The sequence below is a fragment of the Lasioglossum baleicum genome, chromosome 19, assembly GCF_051020765.1.
Source record: "Lasioglossum baleicum chromosome 19, iyLasBale1, whole genome shotgun sequence".
NCBI classification, from domain to species: Eukaryota; Metazoa; Arthropoda; class Insecta; order Hymenoptera; family Halictidae; genus Lasioglossum; species Lasioglossum baleicum.
Genome location: NC_134947.1, coordinates 4,210,484 through 4,235,938, shown reverse-complemented (window position 1 = coordinate 4,235,938; position 25,455 = coordinate 4,210,484). Strand labels below are relative to the sequence as shown.

The window sequence follows — 25,455 nt, the reverse complement described above, 5'->3', positions numbered from 1 at the left end:
TCTCTTTCTTGTTCTCTCCCGGTGGCTTCTATTCGTCCTACCTCCTTTAAATGGACCCGCAGCGATAAGCAGCGATCGGAGCCACTCGGGAACGAGCCACCGCTTTTTGTTTAGCGCTGCCACGTGCGTGCGCTCCTCGAGAACCGTGCAATTATTCGCATCGCGCCGCGATAGGCCCGCGCACAATCGAGATTTAAAGGGGTCGATGCCAGCCCGTTCGATAACTATTATTATTGTTCCCTTTCCAGCGGCCTTTGACGATAGATGCGACACTCTTGAGGAAGACGGCCGACCGGCCGGCTCCTACATAATTAATGAAATCATTTCGAGGTTCAGACGAGCGAGATTTCGCCCCCGTATCGCCGGTTAATTTCGTTATCGAGCTATTGAAAGGCCTCCTCAAAGAATTTTAGCGTCTCAGGTCGCATTACGATGTTCTCCACCCTCCGATGATGAAATTTAAACGGCCCGAACTGACGCGTCCCGGATGTCGCGGGTTCAATTACCAGAAAAATGATCAGAACTTATCGGAGAACCTGATGGAAATGTCTATCTCTCGTCCAGCTCCTCCGATGCATTTCTTCGTTTTCTTCTATTAATGCCTTCGCGTCATTTAGAGCACTCGGGAAATGTCCCTCGATCTTCCTTTTCAATATTATCCCGAACAAGGTTGATTGGAATACCGCTCCCTCCCCACCCACTTTTCTAACGCGATCGCTGACGGTTGCTTGCTGTTTTCTCTGCTACGTCCACGACTACATTTTTCGGACACCCCGGTTGAAAAAATAAATTCACGTAATGGTTGCTGGCAATATATGTATGGTATAGTAGACTCATGCATATTCAAGATTGAAAGTATGGCAGTTCATTCTTTTTAGTTAATGAACTGTACCGTATATGCTACGGTGGGTCTAAATGGGCTAACGACACGGTATTTCATTACCTCCATACACATCAATTCTGAGTAATTTCGCGTTTTTAATAGTTCGTGACAATGACAGTTTTTAACGGTGAGAGAACGAAATTCAGACAATGTTTGCTAACGCTCAAACTTCTAAAAATTCATTTATAAGTAAATTACAAAATCATTCAATTGATAAAGTAAAAATCTAGAATTATAGAAGAACAAAAAATATGTGAATTAATAAAAGATTATTAAGTAAATTTATCCAACATTAAAAATGTTAGGGTTACGATATAAAAATTAGTTATCTGTAGGATAAACTAATTTAATGAACCAGTGAGAAGTACAAAGAAATCAAATATTATTTCATATAAATAGAAAATACTGTTCCGAATTTTTATACATCATTGTAAAGCCAACACAAATGACAAATCAAATGAGAAATGGTACCTGTCTCGGTCACGTCCGTTTACTTCGCGGGCCAAGGGGTTAATAAAATATATTAGCGATAAGCGTAGAGACCGGGTTTCGTGGAAAACATTACTTTACAAAAAGGCGAACTCTTTAAAGGCGACATTCTACAATCGGGCATAGAACCCTCCGAATTTTCGGCGACTCCGTGTCCTTTCCATTTCCCGTCTCGCGAGTTCCCTCGGTGCCATTTATCAACAGGGCGAACCCTTGTTTCGCGTGACTCGAAGACGGGACCGACGCACAATCGTCACGCTGTCGTTTTAACGATCGTTAAAATTAATGACGCGCGAACCGAGTCGAAGGCTGCAGGGGTGTGGTGGGAGAGGGAGGGGGGGGGGTTGTAGGTCCGCGCGCGCGCCACGATCCGACAAGAAAAGGAGCCGATGAAATACTCCGGTAGATCCGAGAACGGGTCCTGACGTTTTTCCGGCGACAGGCCTGAGTCTGCAGCTCTTGCGAAAAAGAGACGTCCAGCTCGATTCTCGTGTAAATCGCGAGAAAAGAGGTCCAGGGCAAAAGGCACGGGGAGTCGAGGGGCATCGAGGGGTGTGGAACTGCCATAAGTCACCGTCAACGACTCATCGATCGAGGAAAGTTGGTCGTCGCCCGATCGCCCACCCAGGGACGTCCGTGTATCTTTTCCAGCCACTTATGGCTCGACTGATCGTGCACGTGTCGATGCCAGTTTCCCTGCCGCGCCGCTCCGGTCACTTGGCGGTGCGTGACGGGTTCATCGCGACGTTTTCTCGGTACACGCATGGCCGCACAATGAACCCGGGATTGGAAGGGTGTCCTCCCGGCATTATTAGGAGTTAACAAGATGTGAATCGATTGGAGATTGATGACCGCTGGGACCGATACATCAGCGCTCTTCCGGGAGGCTTTAGAAATTCGCTGGATGGGTCGGCAGACATTGTGCACCGTGCAAATCGTCGTGCAGCCGAAAGAGAGAACAGCTTTGACGCACAGCGGGGTATTTGGCCCGCGAAAAGTCGGAAAAAAGTCCGACGTATATAGTCGAAGGCCTGAAGAATACACCGGTGGTCAAAGTGATAAGGAAGCTCAACGTGTAGCGTGATATTTTATGATCAATTAGAAGCATTGGTTTACGAAATAATCGTTGACAGATAATGCGTGTCGGTATATCGCATGGAAGATCATAAGATCATACGAGACAGTATATTTCAACGATTACAGATTGAATGACAAGGCGTTGAATAATTTCGATACGTCTCCATTAATAATGACACATCGCGCCGAAAATATAATCGTTTATGTCTTTCGGGGTGACTGCTTAACAGCGAACGAATGAATCGATGGAGAAGAGGAAAAGGCAATGTTCGAATTTCGTTGAATGGAGAGCGAGTTTAACCAGCTAGATGTACACATTTGCCAATCAGCCAGAGAACAGAAGCAGCCTGTGCAAGATTAATAACGTTCTAATTTCTCTCTCTCTCTCTCGAATGTATAATGGTTCATAATTGGATCGTAGAGATTTCAATGATATCGAGGTCGATCGGTATAAAGAAACAGCGGGGGGCGCGATAACGTCGAGTTCTGTCCGCAATGGAGAATCGATTCGCCGATAACAATAATTAAATTTTATGAAAGCGGCCGGATCATTATCCACTTACCGGAAGCAGCCGGGGAAAGCTCTCGTATGATCGTTATCCGCCGGACAAAAGTGGTCCCCGGCAAATGGCGAACAGAGCGTTAACGAATTTTATGGCGTCGTCGGGCTGACAAATCCTGACGTCATTGCTCGAAATTGGAAATAGAGATTAGGAAACCAATACGGCCTGGCGACAGACTGGCTCTCTCCCCGTGTCCGAGATTGCTCGCTATTTTAACATGAACGCGTATCGCCGTGCCGCGCCGCAGGTACTGAATGATAATGATTTATCGGACCACCACCACACCGTTCGCTCGCGTTCTCTTCGGATACGCTTCCGGATACTCGAGTGTGAACGTGAGGACAGTGGCGCGAATGAGACTTTAATGCACACGTATCATCCCGGGATACCTCGGGGGCAGTATTCGTTTCACGGCGGGCAAAGTGGATTCCCGATTTATTAGATCGCCCGCGGCGCGTCGCATCGCCGTGCGACATTATTGCCGCGCAAAAACTTCTACGCTTCTCTTCTCTTCCTTTCCCTTCTCTTCTCTTCACTTCTCCTCGCAACGAATCCCGTCGCGACCAGCCGACTCCGCTTGAAAGAACTTAAGATTCCGAGCGTCTTCCGAGCATTGTACAGAGAAACTTTAATAACCACTAAACCGACTTTCAGTGCGAACAAGATGGAGTTTTATTTAGTATCGATCAAAACAAGAAAACGAACATTTCGTCGAACACTTCGCCCGTTGCTAAGATTGTTCGCGCCTACGACGATTGTTATGACATGCATGGAAAATTCCATGTAAAATACCGTTGGTCCTCGGGACACTTCCACAAGGGTCTCGAGGAGGCCAGCACTTTCTTATTTTTTACGAGGGTCCGAGGCTCAAATTGCACACCCTTGGACCATCGGCTTCGGGACCATCATTAAGCGCAACTCCTTGAGAGTTTCGGATAAATAACTCTGTCTGCCGAGTCCTTGGAAAATACGTTTTTCAAAGAAGCATTGTTCCCGAGGTCGATGGTCGTCGTCCGCGTGAGGCCAGGGGTCATAAATTAAACGCACGTGTTGGCCACTTGGGCCTTTCGTTGTCACGCGACTCTGGGTCCGTTGCTAGTACCGTCTTTGTTTGTACATTTGCTTGCCGCGATTGGCTTGAGGTGGGGACGTCGTCTCCCGCCGATAGGGATGCATAGGAATGGCTCCTCCCTCAGGTCAGTCAACGAATGGGATGTTCTTTCCCCCAAAAAATGTACCATTTTCCCCACTAATTCAATCTCACCACCGAGGTGAGGAACGAGCTGACCCAGGGACAGTGACTTAGATACAATTTCTCTCTGAAGATATACAGTCTTCCGCAAAAGGTTAACTCGATTCGAGATAGAACTTCCAGTTCAAGTGTAATATATTGTATAATAAATGTAGTGAATAAATCCAGAGGTTCGTTAAGGCAAAATGGCTGCCTCTCAAATATATTAAGAGAAGCTGCGAACATAACAACGATGCTTCAAGACCGGGATGGATTTGACCCGTTGCACAGTATGACATTTCGATCATTTAGGAGAATCTATTACCGAAATTGAAATTTTAAAAAAAACTGCGTATTCACTCTTAGCTTGAAAGGCAAACCTTACGCGCACGAATTGCGCGGTGCAGCGTGTGCCGGCCGAATTCCGTTCCCCGCGCGATCATGAAAATCTAATTAATATTCATAGGTATAATTCGACGTCACGGGCGTCACCCGAAATTGCTGTATCGCCCGGGATTCTCGGCAGGATATTTGCGAAGCTCGCGTCGCCCGGCAACAAACTGAGTTATCGTTTCGCGTCTTGCGGGGATTAATTGTTTCTCAACCGGTCGAGCGAAATACTGTCGGCGGTCCCCGTTTGAAGAATGATCCCCGCTGTCCCTCGTTGAAAACCACCGGAACGATTAATCGAACTTTAATTCCGCGGCAGCCTATGCAAACCGTGCGCGGCGAATTATACATATATTAACGGGGAACGGTATCGCGATAAATTATTTCGGTATCTCTCGTAATCGACCCACTTAAAGTTTCCACGCTGTGTGCTACGCCGCGCGATAACGATCCTCAACTTGAACCTTTTTTACAGCTACTAACCCCACCGCGTTCCTCGATAATTAGCCCGCGTAAAGTTCGATTTGGATGAGGCGGGGAAAGGGGCGAAGGGCGAGGCGGAGCTAGTCCCACCAGATTCTGCTTGTTCGCCAACTTTTACCATAAATTATCGAAACAAACTCGTCTTTTCTCGTTTTTCCAGAAGTTCGGACGAGTACACTCGACGATATTGCGAGGCACCGACGCGACGCCGCGCCGCGCCGCGCCGGGGACGACCGGGGATCTTCTGCAGGCGGTTGACGTTCGGTGAGCGATCATGCAAATTCATTATGTTGTTACGTCGATTTTACTGGACAGCGAAAACCGTGCGTATATTTGCAACGGAAAATTGAACGGACCCTCTGTAGTCCGGTTAATCATGCAGAGTGTTCGACTACAGCTGGGAGAAAACTTAAGGGGTGCTTCCCCATGAGAATGTAAGACGTAAATGGAGAATGCATAAATTGCGATTTCTGCTGCGTTTTTTAATAAGCTATAGTTTGTTTACGTTGATTATGGTAAAATAGCTGTTACCTCAATTTGATTTCGCAAGTGTTGGAAGATTGCTAATCGAAGAAGTTAATGGAATTGAAGATGATACGAACGTATCACGAAATTGGAACAAATGCAAATTAATTATTTCAAGCTTTTATCACGAGTTCAACTTTCCTCGAACCATTTCCATTTACTTGTGGGATATTTCTAGATGTGTACAAGGTTTGCTGAAATTGCCGGTACTAATTACATCGGAGAGGTAGCACAGCTAAAAATAAAGAAAATCGAACATAAAAAACTGAAGAGACTTTGTTTTCGAGAACATTGTCTTCAAATAATTCATGATCGGACGCTTTTCGATGAATCTTCAAATCCACTTTTTTCGAAAATCAAATATCCCAAACGAGAAATTTTCATATTATTGATTTTCCCCTTACACTTGACCCCTCCGACGGCTGGAGCTGGGTCTATTTTAGCCCGGAACAATTAAACTCGCAATTAAACGAAATGAATAGCTGTTGCATCAAATATCATCGAAAGTAAATTTTTAAGAATTATTAATTACAGCTGTGAACGGGCACAAAGCACACATTGTCAATTATATAGATATAAAAATGTTCCGTTGTCCGAGGGTTAAACTCGAAAAGAATTTTGGATATCGGGCGACCCCTCGCGTGTAATTGGCCCGAGAACAAACGATGGAAAATACAGGGGATGGAGATGGGGAGGAGGGCGTGTCAGGCCGGGCGCAATTTTTCCTCCGTCGATTTTTTATCGAGTTACGAAAGGAGAAATTAACGCGGGTGCCGAACGAAAGCTTAGAAATTAGATTTCCTCGGTCGCCAGATGTTTCGTCAGGGCGCGGCGTTCCTTTTCCCTGATTGCGCCCGCTTTTCCACCGTGTCCCTGGTCTAGGAAACAATAACGAAAGAAACCGTGCGATTTCGCTGCGCGTGTCTGTCGTGAAAGCGTCGCAGGGAAATGTTCCGCGGAATTATGCCTCTTTTCGAATCTGCACCAGCGTTTCCCAATCTTCTTCATAATAACCGAATGCCATGTCCACGCGAGAGAGACGTTCGAAAACTAGGAAGCGATTACCGAACTGTGGATCTTTCCCTGAACAATTTTCATTGTATTTTCATATATAATCGTTTTTTAAATATTTTTTGTTTTCTCCCTACTCGTTTCTAATAAAATCCACGTTCTGGTCATTACTGTTCATAAATAGAATACTATATTTATATTTAATTCATATGAGCACTGTAAAATATTTACGAACAACAAAAAGAAAATGCACGATATCAGTTTCCATCATTTTTTTAATTTGTAAGCATCTTAAACCCCTCTGGGTTTATTTCGCTTTACAGGAATAATATGTAAGTGAATACAAGAATATAGAATACAATGATAATACAAGTGAATGCAATAACACAATAATAATACAAGTGAAGCTAACTCTAAATATGTAAATTACAATCTTTGAAAAAAGAATGAATACCAAGGCAAGCTCCAATATTATTTATTTTATATTATCATATTTACGTTTTCTATCAACCAATAAGACTGTGTTCAACCAGTAAGACCAATATTCTTGACTGTTAGATAATAATCGAAGTGAAATAATAAGAACTTTCCAAATCAACGTAGACATTTATTCATCCAAAAAAACACATACACATGAAAATTTGACAGAATTTACTTTGAAGCGATTCAATATTGAACGCGGTAGTCGCAATTAGCAGCATCTTCGGGGATCGTGACAGGTGAATTTACGGTCTCGTGTGGCGAAAGCATCACCGTAGTATGGTTTCATCGGTAAATTCAAATGTTGTCGCGGCAAGCGAGGCTGTTTGTAAACCATGAATGATTCTGGTAATTGCTGATGTAATTTGTAGGAGTGCTGGCACTCATGCTCAGTCCAGTTAACCTTCCACGCGTCAATGTTCCAAATTGAAACCGAAACTTTGGCCATTTTTTATACCTTTACACCCTTTCTCTTGTTCGCAATTTGTTTGCGTGACAGTTTTACACTGGCCCATATGTACAAATATTTTCCGCACTACCCCCGCATCGATAACGTTTCCAAAAATCATTCGAGTCACTGCAGTCCTGATTCCTGTTATTTTTAGATTTTCAATAAAATTTTAATGACCGTATCACTTTTAATTACAAATAGATTATTATTAACGAATCGTAACCAATGTTCCGATGCGAGAACAGTAAAAATATTATTAACATGTTGAATTTTCATCAAATGGATAAAGTACTCAAAGAAATAAGACGGTTGACGTTACAATTCAATCTGTATTCCATTTGCGAAAGAGGCAAGGGTAATTTGATTTTATTAGAAAAGCAGAACTTCATGTCGAGCGCATTTATTACAAATGTAATTGTCTTCTCATCTACGGAGAGAACTTCTTCGCTACAATTCTCACAGTCTCCTTTTTTCTCTGTTCCGTCGGGTGAAATTCAATTCGTGGGTCTCATAGATATGACCTCCGTACTTGAATTATGTAGTTCCTTCGTTTCTTCCTTTGAACCTGACTAATTCTACGAAGACACGAATCTCAACGAGCCTTTTAATACCGGTTACATCGACAATTATATCAACAATATCGACTTTTCACCTACTAATTATACAGGGCGTCCCGGACTGGAAAGACTCTATGTAGAGGAATCGAAAAGGACTAAACTAGAAAACTAGAAAATATATTTTCACTTGGGTAATCTTGATTTTGCATAAAGATCCGCAGGCTACACATTATTAACCCTTAGCCGTAACATTTTATTTAAAGTTACAGCAATCGAAACGTCTTTATCCCCAAAAATGTCGTAGAAGCATAATGCCAATTTATTTTAATGAAAAAATCAATTATTCTGCCGAATAATGCAAATTACGGCTCGTAAACGTAAGAATAGAACTTTTCAGGGCTATTGCGACGTAGATTGATCTTTTATCTAGCGCTTTTCACCACTGAAAACCCTGATCATTATCGAGAAATGAGAAGGCACTTCCGTCACCCTCGCAATCCTGCAGCTCTTTGAATATTCCTCCACGACACAATTAATGTATTACTCGAGCTGTTCAGATTAGGGGGTAGGTACACTGAACAAGATCAACACCGAAGAAACTCGGCGAAAACTCGGGGCGAGACTGTTCGTAACGCTACAGTTCGTCCGACAGTTAAATGATACAAAAAAGTGAGCCAGAAATTAGAAATCGCGGTGAAGAAGCATGAAGCAGAAAAATCGGGTCGGCCTCGAGAACGGTTCCCGGGTTTTTCGGTGTGCGACGGCGCGGTGGCGGTGAACCCCGGCGGAAAAACTATGCGGCTTTCCGCGGGCGCGGGCCCGTCTTTCCAGGCTGGTTCGTTGATTGGAAATGTTTGTCTCCTCGCGAATCGGCCGTCGACCAGCTTGAAAAGCTCTCGAGCCCGTCGAGGAAAACTTTTTCTCTAGAAACGCTTCGATCACTCGCAGGAAGCTCGCCAACTCTTGCTCCGGGCTTATTGGAAATTTTTGTTGAAAGCTCGCGGACGTGGAACGCGGGCCGAGTCGGAGTCTCGGAGTCGGAGGCGGCGCCGAAGAAAGACCGGAAAGATTACGGATGTTTGAACCTATTTGCGCGAGTTCGGGAAGCCTGCGGGCCACCCCTGGCTCTGCTGCGACCAGGTCCGAGAGGTGCGCCCTACGAAAATTCTTCGCGAAAGCCCTTTTCCCCGTCGGATAGCGGGCTATTTGGCCCGGAAGGTCGGAGAAACTATTTTACCGTTATTTCAGCTTTTATTTTGAAACTGGCCCATGTCCATTTTCGAGAAACATCAAGCTAGCAATTTTAATATTTACATTTCTACGTTATCTTTTAATTCTGAAGCAAATTGTAACTATGTAACATATTTAAGGTCGGAGAAACTATTTTACCGTTATTTCAGCTGTTTATTTTGAAACTGGCCAATGTCCATTTTCGAGAAAAATCAAGCTAGCAATTTTAATATTTACATTTCTACGTCATCTTTTAATTCTGAAGCAAATTGTAACTATGTAACATATTTAAAATCAGTAAGAGTTTTTAAAAAGGAAATTAGCCGGTTAAATAGAATGATACAAAGATTTGCCGATAATCGATTGCCTTCAAATATTAATAACTATACTAATTTAGATGATAACACGAAATGAAATCTGTGTCGAACCACTGCAATGCAAGAATTAATACAATTTCCTTAAAACACTTGAAAATCGCGAATGATCTTTCTTGGCTTTCGATAAAGTCGAGTATTTCAGGGGTGTACAAACAGAAGAAACCAATACCCGAAGCCTTATTCCCCAGACTTTTAACTGCGTCGGACAGCAAAAATGATAGGACTCACGTAACATTTTGAAATCGACTTTTTCCCCGATTTCTGGGGTCAAATACCCCACTGTGCATCGCGCGATTCGGATTCGTTTCCCTCGATAAGTGGTCATGATTGAAAGACACTCGACTGGCACAATTACGTTGCACGGCTACGCCGCCGCGCCGTCGTCGATTCCACGACGGAGCTCAGATATTGCCAGGTCGTTCACGACCAAACGAATGGTTATGGCTGTCGAATGTCTCGCGCAGTCGGGCTCCGACATCGACGTTTTAGTCCGTGAACCGATCAGAATTTCCCGGAGAGAGTCCGGTGTTCTTGACCGCGCCGCCAAATGGAACTGGATATTTCCAATTTCCCTCGGCAAGGAGACCTCCTGTCTCTAATTACTTCGTTCCGTTCTTTACGCTGCGGTCAACTTTTCGAGGATGGTGGCCGCAAATGGCGAGGCCCTGTTATAGCGAATACAACAGTGCAGAATTTCTGCCTTTCTCCGATAAATTATCATGTATTTGGTATGCAATCCAGTAGACTTGTACCCGGAGAACCTGCAGACAAAAGTTTCGATCCTGTAGGATCAATCTGCAGTGTTTTTGACCGGTAAGGGCGCGTAGCCATATTGGTTTGTAGCGACGATCGCGCGTCGCTTACCGAGCAGAACCGCAACACCAAAATAGACCGAATATTCAGCGAGGGCGAGACAAAATGGTCGACAGGTCTGTGTTCCGCGATCGCGATATGATCGATAATTGTCCACTTGGAACGAATTTCGACCGAAAGGTCGCTGAACGGCCTCGAGAGCCTCAACAATTGTCATGGCGCTTCGCCATCAGCGTCTTCGGAGTTGCATGCAGAAACATAGTTCTCTTCCAAGTACGTTCTTCGTGCCAAGTCCCGGAAACTTTCAACTGCTTCCGTTCGAAAGTGAGATTTTTCGGTGCTCCCCCGGCACAGCACTCCGAGATCCTTGAATCGAGTTTCTGCATCTCGTTTGGTCACCGAGATGAAATACGGCTGACCTTCTGAGGCTTTTGCGATTGTAGATTGTAGAGGATTTACCGTAGCTGAATCAGCCGGTGCACAACGGATGGGTAAACGGTCTCGACGACGAAGCTCGCGCGAAAAAGCGCGACGATGCACGGCAACACCCGTTGCACATCCGAAAAAGCTGCAAGACGATATCTCCGCATTTACGGGATAGCCGAAATTTCAGTTGTGATCTCGACGCGGTGTGCACGAGCGTGTTGCAAGGCTGGAATTCCATCGGCTGTGTAAATCAGCCGAAGAAACAGCCCGAAACACACCGAGTCCGGCGCGATAGCAGCGATTCAGTTTTCGTAATGAATTATTAGGGCTTGTTGGAGAGTTCCGTGGTTTTTCGCGCTCCCGCTCGCGAAGATAATAGCGGCCGCGCGTTAATCTTGCCTGAAAGCGTGATGTTTTTGGTCCCCTTTCGCCGAGATATTCTTCCCGCGATATACGAGGAGTTACATAATTGGGGCGCGGGATCGGCCAGTTCGGTCTAATTGAGAAAAAAGTGGGGAAAAGCTGTGTTCATGATTTAGCCGATTCGAGAGTGTTCAGCTTTTCGGAGCAGCAGGCCATTTTACAGCGACGTAAATAATGTGTAAGGTACTGGGGGTGTACCTCTCTTCGAGGGCTCGGAAACTGGAACGCTAACAAGTGTAACACGATACGATAAGAGATTAGATATGCAGGGTGAGGCACCCAAGATTTACACAGCGAACATCTCCGTTCTTTTTAGTAATATAATATGTACAAGGAATAAAAAAAAACTTTTAAAAAAAAAATTAAACCAACTAAAAAGTATAAAATAATTTCCATTTAATATATGTGAATATACACGAACTTAAATACAATACAATCTTTTCGGAGAGGCGGCGCAAATATATTATTATTTAAATATAAATATATTAGTATTTAGAAGAATTTAAGGATTTTCGTAATTTCCAGTGTCGAAAATTTTCAATTTTGCGCCGCCTTCGAAAAGATTGTATTGCATTTAAGTTCGCGTGTATTCACATATATTAAATGGAAATTATTTTATACTTTTTAGTGCGTTTTTTCGAAGTCGGTTTAATTTTTTTTAAAAAAGTTTTTTGGTTATACAAATTTTGAATAAATAATGCTATCGCTCAATTTTATTTACACAGGGACAAACCAGATAAATATTGCGAGCTAGAAAGGAGTTATCGTAATAAGAAATTTTGTTTTTCGACTGACACACATTGACGGTGGTAATACAGGAACGGTAAACACACGGCGCGGCGATAGGAAGAATATTCACGGGCAAGAATAGATTGCGGGATCAGCTGTTTAACTAATTCACGAAGGCTTCGAATAGCGAAGAGTAGAGCCAAAAGAGTAATCTGAAAATCTGAATGAATATTGCACAAAGACTTTGACCGCGCGTCCGCTAGCGCTTCTTTTTATTGACTTTTTCATGAGATCTCGCACAGACAGAACGGTTCCCTCGCCTCTATATAACTTCTATGCCGAAGAGCGTGCGCTGAATCTTTCAACAGGCTGACGTCGAGAAGGGGCGTGTTATGGTTTGTCAGTCATCCAGTTATACGATCATAGGAATCGGGGTGGCGGGTAAGAGATCGGCGTAAAGTCAGCGCGTTATAGATGGGTTGCTCTAATTTTCCATTATGTTGTTCGGTATGCAAATACACCGTTATAAAGTCCCCCGACGCTCTGCGGCCCTCCGCGTCGTTATAGGAAAAATATAGTAATGGCCCGGTAATAATAGCACGATATCGTAATGGCTGATGAAAAACGCTTCCACGTGTCACGGGATCGTTACGACACGGGCTAAAAGCCTCGGAGTGGGTGGAGTGTTCAGGTGGCCGAGACGCGACGGTTTCGCTTAAGCGTCCTCTCGAACCTCCTTGCAATTCAAATAAGACGGGGGTGTTAAGAACAGGATGAAAGTGGCGGAAGTCGCGGGTCAAGCAAGGTCGCTCGAGTTTCTCGTTTACGCGTAAACAATCGACGGCGACCAATGTCCGGGCAGAGGGCCCTTTACGAGGCTCCACGTCAAACGCCGGAGGATACGCGAGCACAGTGGAGTGAAACTTGGCCGAAAGTCCACTAAAATATAACATTTTTACTTTCTCAGATAGTTGAATATACAGAAGGTAATATTCCAATAGCTTTTTTTTATTTTATTAGTTATAATTAATTTATATTAATGTACACCAAACTCTCACGACCTTGAGCCCGCAAGTAACGTTAAAACAGTTTTTCTGCAGCTTTCCAGCGAAATACCCGACTGTGCGTCGGGCTCGTTCCGGGACAATTAACCCCGACAGGCCGAATGCAGCGGGGAAGAGATTTTTTACGAGCAATATTTTATTCGCAGTTGCGGGTCGATATTAGTAAAAAAGAAGAAAGAGCGCCCCGGCTACAATCGAAACGGGCCGACCGCGAAAGAATACGGAACTGTTTTACGCGCGGCAGTAAATTGCAAATTCCTCGGCGATAAAATTATATGAAGTTTATTGCCCCCTAAATTATTAAGGCCGCTCGGTAACAGGTTACGTGAGCCAAATAAAAGTTTCGCGCCGGTGAACGATGGAAGGTCCCTGTCAGAAGTAGAACGGGATAAAATAATTCGAACCCTTCTATATCCCCCTCCATCGCATCGGGGTGGCGGCTCGTTCGAACGAGGTGAAGGCTCGTAACAGCTACTAAATTTTAGCCTGTACTCGCGTTTTATTTGTACGCGACCGGCCAGGATGCCGGGCAACCCTTTTCCACTTCGAAAAATAAACAACGTCTCGGAATCACCTCGTTTCGCCCCGTTCTCCGAGACGGCCGCGTTAGACGCGGAGTCACTCTTCCCTCCGGAGGAATTCAACCCTTATCATTGCGTGTCGCGCCAGCCACGCGGTAAATTCTCTGCCACAAGGTATCCGCCTCGGCAGTCCTGTTAACGTGGAGCCAGGACTGTGCATGCCTCGCGAATTGCGAATTAATTCTGATACCCACGTCAAATTTATCGAACACGAACAGTAAAACGAATTCATTGGCGATTCGGTGTACCGTTGCCAGTTCTACCGGAATTCATTGAAAAACAATAAACCACGGACCATACGTGGGGTCCTTCGTTGCTATAAAGAAGCTCCATGTACGCGTTGCGGTCGCAAAAACACCTCTATGGATGCAGAAAATGCTAGCAATTTTAATATTTACATTTCTACGTTATCTTTTAATTCTGAAGCAAATTGTAACTATGTAACATATTTAAAATCACTAAGATTTTGTAAAAAGGAAATTAGCCGGTTAATAGAATGATAGAAAGATTTGCCGATGATCGATTGCCTTCAAATATTAATAACTATACTAATTTAGATGATAACACGAAATGAAATCTGTGTCAAACCACCTAATTGGAAAGCTTCTGCAATGCAAGAATTAATACAATTTCCTTAAGGATGTTCTGGAGGTACAATGGGAGACAAAACTACAAGAAATTCGAAATCCATCACTACTAGGGCTGTAACTTTTCCGAAGCTATATTCAGTGGTCTACGCTTGTCGCGTTTCCATGCTAGTGAGAGACAACACGATAAATTTGACGTTTTGTGACAGTTTATAATTTTTTTGCTCTGTGAACTGTTTAGTGAATCCTAATAAATTTTGATCATAATTAATTACATAATTTTTACTAGATATAAAAAAGAAACTGGAGTTTCTAGTTGCGTTTTTTTAAGATTTAAATAGGGTTTGAAGTGGAATTTCATGAATTCTCCATAAGAAGACGTGTTAAAATGTGCAAACTTTAAGTTGCTATAATTCTTAAACAGGTGCAGTGAATCGAACCCAAACTTTGGTAATTGCATTAATGTAGTAAGAATTATATCTTGTCAAATTTTCAAAAATTTTGTTGCGTTTTTATATACCTCCAGAACATCCTTAAGAGCACTGCGAAGTTTTACATTTCACAATTGCATTTACAATGAAAACACCTTTGTCTTTCTCAATTCTTCTTCTTTTTCATTTCTTAAAATCTCCACTCCTCCTTCATTTCTCATGTATCCAAATTTATTTTCACGTATTTTAACCTCACTGGAAAAAAATACCGCAGCGAAACGTACGCCCGCAGTAATAAGTACATTTATCCTATGAAATCTCCGCGTCACGTCTCAATTGTTGAACAAAATGCTAGCTTCCGCCGTTAGGCGCCATCCGGCGCGGCGACAGGTGAATAGCCTATCCTAATTTCCAGGGTTGTTTGCATATTTTCGCGTACGTGCAAGAATTTTTGTTCGTTCCCCAGTTCTCCCCCCTATCATGCTGTCGTTCGCCCCTTTCCAGCGGAATTGAAACGCCGCCGTATTATACCTGCGGGCCTTGATCCCTCGCACGCATACACGCGCGGCTGACATTCGCACGCAGAGAGGAAGAACATGTTCCTCGAGAGGGCATCCTAAGCCGCTGGCTAAAAGAATCGGCTGGCAGGGGGCAGGGGAGAAATGTTCAGGCCAGAAGCAGTATTCAGGGGAATGGAGCGGGAGGAACATATGTGCTCTCGGTACGGAAAACGGGGATGGTTTTGACAGAGGAAATGTTCCAAAATTCGAAACGAGATTACACCGTGCGTGCTAACATACTTTCGACAGACCCTTTGTTCATTCATGATTAGACTGAAAAATAAAAATTGTTTAAATCATCTTAACCTCGCCACTGTTTTGAATTGCATAAAATCCGCAGTCCATTCACGATACTTGCGTGCAGAGTTTGTTCACAGAGCAACTGATTTGGTTAGTTCAGCTGAACTAACCTTAAGGCTAGTTATATTGCTAAGTTCAAATGCACACGATTCGCATGAAAATAGACTATTCTGTATACTGTTTTCGGATAAGTAATTAAATTCAAATAAAGTAATTATTTAATCTCTTAGGCATCAGTCTTTTGGCTTGTCCATACTTGAGGCATTTCACCTTACTTAAGTCGGCAGAATAAAATATTATTTCTCAATCCTCTGCCGAGCTGCTAAACGATTCAGATAACGATGCTCGCGTAATAGGGGTTTCAGTGGTTTTGATTGTTCCCGGCCAGGCAGCATATGGTTTGAATAGCAACCCTCAATGTCTTCACGATCATCTTCACGGTAACTGGCATACTCGTATACCACGCGGCAGTAATTCCCGATAAATACGACCGCAGCCGGCAGTTTCACTTCCGTTAATTCACTCGAAGCAATTTCATCCCTTGTACCCGAATTATTTTTTAGTCCACTGTACGAAGCGAAGAGGGTAACTTTATCCGGTTTCATCGCAGCTTCTGCTGGCTAAAAATTGATTCGTAATCCTCCAAGATTTAGCGAGCTCTCGGGCGCGTCTTGTTTTCCACGTAATACACTTAGAACGTCATTTTTCATTGGAAAAGCGACTCTGTTGCGACACGTGCCGACTGTCGACAATCTTATTTGTCCGTCCGATAGACACGCACTGTCACGGGGGCTGTATCACGGAGAATAGAGAGGGTAGTGTTTTCCGAGCAGTCAAGGGGTCGACAGCGAGAAAAAATCAATTTGTCCTAACGTGACATCCTTTGAGATCACTTGGCAGAAATTTCGCGAGACGAACGAAATCCCCTCCAACCGTCCCACCCCTCTTTTTCGCCTTAATGGGTCGCGGCGAGAAGAGGGTGCCGTTGGTTTCATCGAATGCCACGGGGAACCTCGGAACCGACTAATGTCTTTGTCATGTTGACTGTCGACAAATCGCCCTTTGAACAGTTCACCGTTAGCCCTCCAGGTTCATATCCAGGGGCATGCTGACGCATCCCTCGCTTACCTTCCCGCTTACGTCACTTCCCTGATACACCCCGAGCTAACTACTTCCTCGACTAAGTGGCTGGGAGACAGAAATATTAGCTGCAACAGAAGCTTGTCTTACAATTGCACAGACAATGTAGAAAACTTTTGGATGTTCTCATGAAAACGTCTACATTCCTATTTCCACATTCTCTACAGTGATTCGTGTTCAGTCTTTTTAAAACTGCCTGGGGTAAGTGTATCTTTCCTTTTTTCTTTAAAAACATTTACGTACACCCAGAAGGGGTAGTGCGGGACTCGGGGGATTTTGATAATTTTTATGCGAGACACCACGATTTGTTATACAGTGATTAGCACTCGTTTGTGAAGAAGAAGGAAATTACACGAGAACACTTGAGCTGTATATGTTATTAATAGTAATAATTTAGCTAATATATATTCGTTCTACGCAATCATTCGAACTGCCCAACTATATCTTGAGCTCCGCAATTCTTCGAGTTACCCGCTTATTCGAACTCCCCAATCAACCAAACAATTTAATTATTCGAACCTCGAAATTATTCGCACTATTCAATTATCGTAATCGACCGTCGGATTGAAACGATACTTCATGGAACGAACGATTGAATCTCGCGGAACGGGCGTCGTTTTTGGACTGTCGACGCGTAGTCGCGTCGATAGAGGAATTAACGGTGAAATCGAATTTACAGCTGGTGAACACTGGAACATCGACTATCTATTTCTGGCCGCACTCGCGCCATAGAAGACATAAATGGAGTCTGCGATACGCTTAATTGAAAGGAAAATGGTGTAAATGCTTCCGAAATAGTGATTTTAAATTCCGGCTTTTCAAGCTTCGAAGTAATATCGTAAAAATAACACGAGCATGTATTGTAGAAACAACGCGATCGTCTGCTTAAGCTTCCTCTTACATTTTTTTTCACTGAATTGCCAGAGTATGCGGTAATCGAAAACGAAACTAACTTTTGGGACAACCTAACACATTTCTAAATTCTAATCGTTAGACTGCGAATGTTTATGCAATTTGCAATTTTTGCAGACGAGTTTCAAGAAAGTAAATCAGGCAAATTCTTATTTTCATTGGTCAAACTCATTCGCAGGTATGGAATAAATAAAAATCTCAAAATAAAATTCGATGATTTTTGTTCGTCGTTCCGTTGTGTATCTTTCCATATTAAATTCTACGGGTCTTGTTCACAACATTCTGAAACAAAAAATTGGAAGAATGTTGAAATAGAAAAGTCACAAAGAATTCAAACCATAAAGATCATTTTGCGCTACCCTGTACAATCGTCTATAACTTGGAAAGCTTTTCGAATTTTCCTGTGGAATTTTCAGAGAATATTATTGAAATATGATACTTTCTGAAAAGTCGATTTTGCAATGTCCTCTTAAACATCATTTGTTGTCCTCGAGATATTTCACGAAAAATAGAATATTGAAATTATTTCAAGGGGTTGATTCACCCCTTTAATGAGAGAACAACTTGTAGAAAAATCAAAGTACAAAAATGTGACAATTATAATTCGTAGAATGCGCATGAATCTCCGTTGCATTGGATAGACATTCGGATTTTTCGTGTCTCATCGATCGAACGCGATTCACCCGAGATCTTCGGGGGCTGAGATCTTCATCCGCGTTTAAAACGCAGGCAATCCGTGCGGTTTGGTTCGCGGTGGCGTTACCAACGACCGCGATTACTCTTCCCGACAACTTGAAACTGTTAATCACTCGAGATAGCGATCGCGATCTCGGGCAGTCGGACTGTTTTCGGCGCCGCTATCGATCGTGGACGGTGACCAAAACGGTGATCGCGCGTCGGCGAATTATATGCAATAATAGCGGTATTACATAAATCGCATCGCATCTACGCGACGCGACGTGACGGGGTTGCGCGCCTGAATTTTCATAATAGCGTAGCACGGAAGGCGCCAAACTGAATTAATTCGTGGCAGATCAAGCTGAACACGCATCTCGTAAATCAACGGCGAAGCAAGTCGATTCGAAACGGCTCTACGGATAGAAATAATAAATATTCTGTATTGATCGTTCGACTAACATGAACGGGAGAGTCTGTACTTTTCGATGATAACGAAACGAGAAAAATACAGGGCGTGGTACCTAGACTCCCATCGAAAATAACTTCGTCGTTTTTACCAATACGAAAAAATGTTTGGTTCAGTGGGATGCAATTATTGTGACGGAGAAGTTTTCCATTTATTGTAAAAAGAAAATAAGAAATTTCCTTCTACGAAATAGAAATAGAAAATTTAGTTACACACGGCATTACGTTGCTTGCAAAACAAAACAGTTGGACTGTTTTCTCTTTCATTTTCTTCTAATATTTATTATAGGAAAACGCTGCTTCATACATATTTTTTAAAATTGTGTGATCAAGTCATACTTCAATGAAGATTGCTGTGGATAATTGAAATTCACGGGTGACACCGTTTCGTGAAAGTTCCAACACAACTTATGCGGACGGTGACAGTTTTTTTTGTACGGCCAGATAATTCGCGATTCTTACGGTGCGCGCAAGAGTTCTCGGTAAACATAGCGCGGTATCGAACGCAACTGCTGCGACCATTCCACGGGTCCTTCACCCAGGAAATCAGCAGAAGGCCAATGGGAGGAACTAGATCCGGAGTTTTTTCGTCGTTCCGGCAGCCAGGGTGTTTAAAACCCGTGAAATGGGCCATCCTCCCCTTGCGCTCGCCCTGAATTCCGAAGCCAGGCGATTGCTACCAACCCGGGAACCAAGCCATTTTGTCCCCCGGGATTATTTTAGATACCATCGTGTCCTTGCTAGAGCGAAATAGGGTAATGATTCGTGGCCGTGATCGCAGTAAGAATGGTAAATCCGATTCCGGTCTTGTGTTCGATCAGCCGGTGCTGCTTGCTTTCATATTTTTGCTCGACCTCATTACACAAAATCGACGAATCCTCTACTGACATCCGCATCCGTCGAGACTGATCAAATATTAGGCGACAGTACGACGAAACAGCATGATGGCATGGCGAAATGTCAGCTGTCAAGATATACCACGATTTTGCCATTTAAATCAGGTTATATACGTAATAACAAATGGAAGCAATGCTATCTCTACACGAGAAACGAAATTACTTTCCGAGAGACCTAATAACACGTTGACTATGGCACCATGAAAATGAATGTTGTGCTTATTGCCTGCGAAACGTAATAATAATAATAAATAAATTGCTTTGATTTTAATGAATTTTCGTGGACACTGCGTAATCAATTTTCCGAGGCGTTTCATCTTTCAACTTCCGGTTTCGTCACATTGTCGCCTAGAGACACAATTATTGAAATTACCAAGTTGCTTACATGGGAGTTGATTCGATAAATTTCGTTATCCAAGCACATGTCGTAATAAAAACTGTACAAAATCTAAATAAATAGAGCACCGTCATTTTTGTAAGCTGAAAGAGACATTAATCGGTTTTAGTGCTCGGTAGGTTTAATGTTAAGGTAGAGAGAGCATTTTTGAGGAGCATGAGAAAGCGGATTGCACGAACGACGAATAATTTAAATGTACGAGCAGCTGATTCGGCGATAGTGGTCATCGGGGAAAGGAAATGGAGAATGGAATGGTGAATATTAAAAGGAGGTCTGAAGTTTTGAAAATTTTTGCAGCAAGTACGGCTCGAGGCAGCCGAAGCGGCGCAAAACAGTTAAGGACCTACAAAAGAACCGTGGAAAAGGGGAATAGAGTTCAAAGAAAATTTCCCTGTATTATGTAAACGGTCGCCGAGTCCTCGGAAGAAATTCGCTCCGCTGGTCGATTGAAGTGCCTCGGTCCCGTTCGCGTCGTTCGCTGTAATATACGTATTGAAATGAGACCATCGAGAGTATTTATATATTTAAATCGAACCCATTCATTTTTCATAACACGTATAGTTGCTTTGGGGGCGGGGGGCTGGCTCGTGAATTTTTCAGGTCGTTTTATCGGCTGGTCGATGGAATATTGACGACCTTTAAGTGCCCTTTCCGAGCACTAGGCTCTGCTGTGCGAGCCTATGAGCTTTAAAGGATCGCTGAACGACCTTTAAGGGCCCTTTTCCAATTTTTCCCTTTTACTTCGGACAGACGATCTGTGTGCGACCAGGTAGAAACTGCATTCTAGAAGTCCACGACTGTTTTGCTTGTTCTTGCACTTCGACTTTCCGCTTTCGCTGGAAGCCTGTCGTCGTGCATCAACTATTCATGTCGAACGGAACCGATACTTCGGCACAAGAGGATAACACAGCTTTGATTTTTTTACACGTTTTCTAGCAAAAACAACTACAGTAAATGTGCTCTAGAATATACTAGAATGTAGTATAATAGACGATTTTATATTTCTATTGAAACTATCGTTTCAAGAAGGATTATTATTCTTTATGTCCTTGAACGAAATTGCCGCAGCACAAATATTGGCAATTTCTCGAAAATCCGAAATTGAATGTTGAAATATTTTTCGGATGCACACTGTCCATCGATTTCAAATATTGCCCTGGTATTTCAAAGTAAATGTAAGGGACTGTCGTAAAGGTTGGAACACATTTCGTTCTTTAGCTATAGAATTTGATAGGATAAAAGCAAGTTTTAAAGTAATATTTGCACCTTCTATAAGCAACGTGAAACGATTTCTAATTTCTTTCGAGCGAGAATGGGCATTTGTCCCACTGTGCGTCGCGTCGGTTTCAAGAATCGGATCTGGAGTCTCCGGCACGATCAAATTAAGCCTCGTGATATTAGTGAATATCCGGCGCAATTGGAGGGCTCGGAAGCCAATCAGTGTAAGCCCCCGAGCATCAAAATTGAGATAATTAAGCCTTTCAAGGCTTGCTAGCAAGCAAATAACAGCGCATAGAAAGCTTTAGAAGGGGGTACTTGTTAACCGATAACATACTACTAATTATAACACAAGACTTGCCATAATTATTCCTCTGAAGATCTAGTTCGAATAAATAATAACCAGGCATTGTTTTAAAAATTACATTCTCCTCGACGATCCCGTTCTTCCTTTCGACCGAATTGAACAAAACTGAATAAATAGATAAATAACAATGAAACTGAATGTTTGTCGACGACGAGATAAAATTGTACGATCTACTTTAGTGGAAAGGAGAGTTTCACGGCTGACCTGGCGCCGCCGTTCGCGGAGTGCGTATTTTAAAGGGCAGCATATAAAAACTAAATACGGCAGTAACATATCAATGGGACATAAAAATAAATCGTGGTTTACAAGATAGTCTCGGCTTTTTCTATTCGGAGAAAATAACGTCGCCGAGGAGCGTAAATATTTGTTAAACGTAAAAACTCTCAGCCCACCCCGATCTGTGAATCTCTATTCAGCAGACACGTTTTTCCAGCTTTCTGTACGTCGAGTCGAGCTCGCGCGGCGACTATAGCTTCATTGATAGTTGTTGACCCGAGCGTTGTTCACCCCTGTGCTATTTCTGCCACTTGTCGGCGCTTATACGCGACTACTGTGGCCGGCCGTCGCGTCCGGGGCGCAAACTTTCCCGTCGCGTCGCGTCGACTCGCGTGACGCCGCGATTTAGATCGATTTAAATACGGAATTATCATCGGGTCGCGTATTTATACCTGTTTGCACGCTCGCGGGTAATTGTACGTTACGTAAAAGCATTGGCTGAAGGGGTGACTCACCCCCTTACCGCATGAATGATTCGCGTACCAATCGTGGCACGCAATATGGACGCGCGTCGCGTTGCACAGTGGGACAAACGCACAGTCGAGATGGGAAAAATTTCCGGTGTACTGTAGTTCCGCGTTCGCGCTAACAGAAGGCAAAGAGAATTATTTTGTTTACCCCGACGACGGCTCGCGGGGAAATAGCTGCGATCTCCCAGGGAGGATCCTGAAGAAGTTCGAGGTATCGAGTTTATAATTCAACATAGCGTACAAAGAAAAGATATCTCCTCTTCTGTGCAGAGAGAAAATAAGAAGCTTTGCTCGGACGCCGCCATTCCTCCGATGAACAGTCCCGCAAAGAAATCGGGTTCAAGGAGGACATGTTCGGAAATGTTCTCGCTCTCTATTTAAAAAAAATATGCTCGCGCTGCGGAACCCAGAAGCGAAACTCCACGGAACATGTTCCGCCCTTAATTACCCAAAGTTGCATTCGTTAAATTCCCCCCATCCACCTCAACAGCTTTACGAGAACTTTCCCGTGAAGAATTCCTCTCACCGTCCGGGAAATGTACAGTCCGGCACAAAACGACGGTATATACTCGAGACTTCCTACCCTATTTTCTAGACTGCGGATTTATCTGGAGAATAAAGATTTTCTACCATCTGCTGCAACGCACAGCTTTCGAATAGAATATTGCTGAAACTGCTCCGTCCGGCGTATGCGTAGCTGTTCCCGTCTAATTACGGATCCATGAATTTTTCGCAGGGATGTTCAAATCTTTTCGGAAACAAAGCCTCTCTGATGAGAACATGTTACTGTACATTTTTTCTGATATTTTTCACGAGGAATCACTTGGTGCCTGCTTGGCAAATGTTATTCGGCATTCAACATTTTATTTCGAAATAAAACAGATCGTCGAGTCCGTCATTTTGACTGGGACTGTAGCATGCTGGTTACATGGAAGTGAAAGAAGAAGAAGAAGAAGAAAGAGGAGAGAAAGCGATGATCGACCGTCGAATATAATCGCGCGGGGATCGATCGCGAACGGCGCGGTGGAGTGCGGTACGTTAGGGGAACTCGAAACTCTCGATTTAGTCGGCTGACAGCGCAAGCCGATGAACGATCGACCGCGAAATTCAAGTTACCCGGCCCCGGCCGTCGAGCTAAGTAGAAATTTAATTAGCACGCCGTTTGCCGGTCGAATGTCGGGTACCTTTGCCACAGCGCATTTTCCGCTGCAAGCTAATCCCGCACAAAGCTCCGTCGCCTCTCGAACCCCAACGATACATAATTAACCGTACGGAACCGCGAGAGTCGAACTTCGTGCGCCGGCAAATACACGGCAGCGCAGCTTTCGAATAAACCTCTGTGCGCGACGCGGACGCGGACGTGGCCTCTGACCCTACAGGTAAAAAGGCCCGACTCTGCCTTTTGACTACCAGAAATTATTTCTGCCACGCGTTAATTAATTCACCGAGATTATGCCGCTGGCTGCGCGATCCACGCACGACTAACCCCAGCCATCTCGTGTTTCCCCGCCAGACAAACAGCTGTATTATTATAAAAGTCTGTTGCGAGAGGAAAATGGAAGCATGATTCGCTTTCCGTTCATTAGCCGGTTCAACATTGCCTGTAGTTCAGAATCTGGACGTTTCGGTTCTGTGTTCATTCAGACATTTTATGGCGGATTGTTTCCAGCGTTCCTGTGACTCGTTTTTCCTATCGGTGGCACAGTCTTGAATATCTCAATTTAAACTTAAATACCACTTGGGCCGCTTTCAAAATAAACGGCTCAATTATGCAGCGAACACTTCTTTATAGAAAATATTTCTTTACACCCTGTACAGAATCGCGTGATAGCTCGAATTTCGGTTGCTTATTTTGCGTAACTATGAACGCCGCCGCTTGATCTCCGGAAAGTGTACGTGAACAAAAAAAAAAGAAATTCATTGGAAACAAGTTTCGAGATACCGTGATAATAGCGTAGAGAATAATACGTAGTGAATTTGAAACTGCCGAGTGAACGCGATCCAGAACGATTCGTACGCTCAAGTGCAGAGAATCACGCGATATCATGAATTTGTATTGCTCGGTTTCTGTAATTACGAATGTGGTCTGATTTATGAACAGTAACTTTAGAAGATGATTTAAAAAGCCGTTCAATTTGCAATTGCAACGAACGTATTCTACATACACGGACAGACTGTTCCAGTAGTTGTGGTACAAGTTGGACCCAGGGTGGAATAACATTTTTTAATCTGCATTATTTCTTTTGGAAAGGAAGGTGACCTTCGATTTATATCAGGTACAGGTTCATCCGTTTTTAAACGGCCAAACGTTAACCAGCTGTAGAGGACCCCAAATGGAACAACTTTTACCCCTATCACTTTTTTTGTTTCGGCCTTGATTTCCAGATAATTGCAAAAAACCATCATTTTTTCAGTTTACATAAAATTAAATATCTCAGGACTCCAATGATGAATCTTGATGGTTTTTCCTTTGTTTAGTTTAAAATAAGTAGGGGCATCTTTTTTATTCAATAAACTTTTTTGTATGATCTTCGGATCATGGTTTTTTTTGCGTGGGGCACACCGCCACTTTCCAACTTATTTCTCTCAGGCTCCACGGTGTGCCCCACGCCAAAAAAATCATGATCCGAAGGTCATAGAAAAAAGTTTATTCAATAAAAAAGATGCCCCTACTAATTTTAAACTAAACAAAGGAAGAACCATCAAGATTCATCATTGGAGTCCTGAGATATTTAATTTTATGTAAAATCAAGGCCGAAACAAAAAAGTGATAGGGGTAAAAGTTCTTCCATTTCGGGTCCTCTACAGCTGGTTAACGTTTTCCAAAACGAATTCATTCGTATACGACATAATAATGGAAGAAACATTGACCCATGTTTTTCGTTGATAACTCCTTAACAAAGTCGCGAAGAACATTTCCGCGAAGGAAACAGTTCAAATGACATCATGAATCACCACTTTCGTGAACAACATTC

At 43.3% G+C, this 25,455-nt stretch overlaps 1 protein-coding gene across 5 annotated transcripts in view; it reads left to right on the top strand.

Moving 5' to 3' along the window:
* Con (leucine rich repeat protein connectin) overlaps positions 1-25,455 on the top strand; it is a 333,106-nt gene that overhangs the window by 36,311 nt on the left and 271,340 nt on the right. For 3 of the 5 annotated variants that reach the window (XM_076443528.1, XM_076443526.1, XM_076443525.1), the window contains exon 2: positions 5,277-5,380. The exons of the other annotated variants lie outside the window; for them this stretch is intronic. The gene's annotated coding sequence lies outside the window, so the exon portion shown is untranslated. The remainder of the gene's footprint in view (positions 1-5,276; positions 5,381-25,455) is intronic. 5 annotated transcript variants of the gene reach the window in all.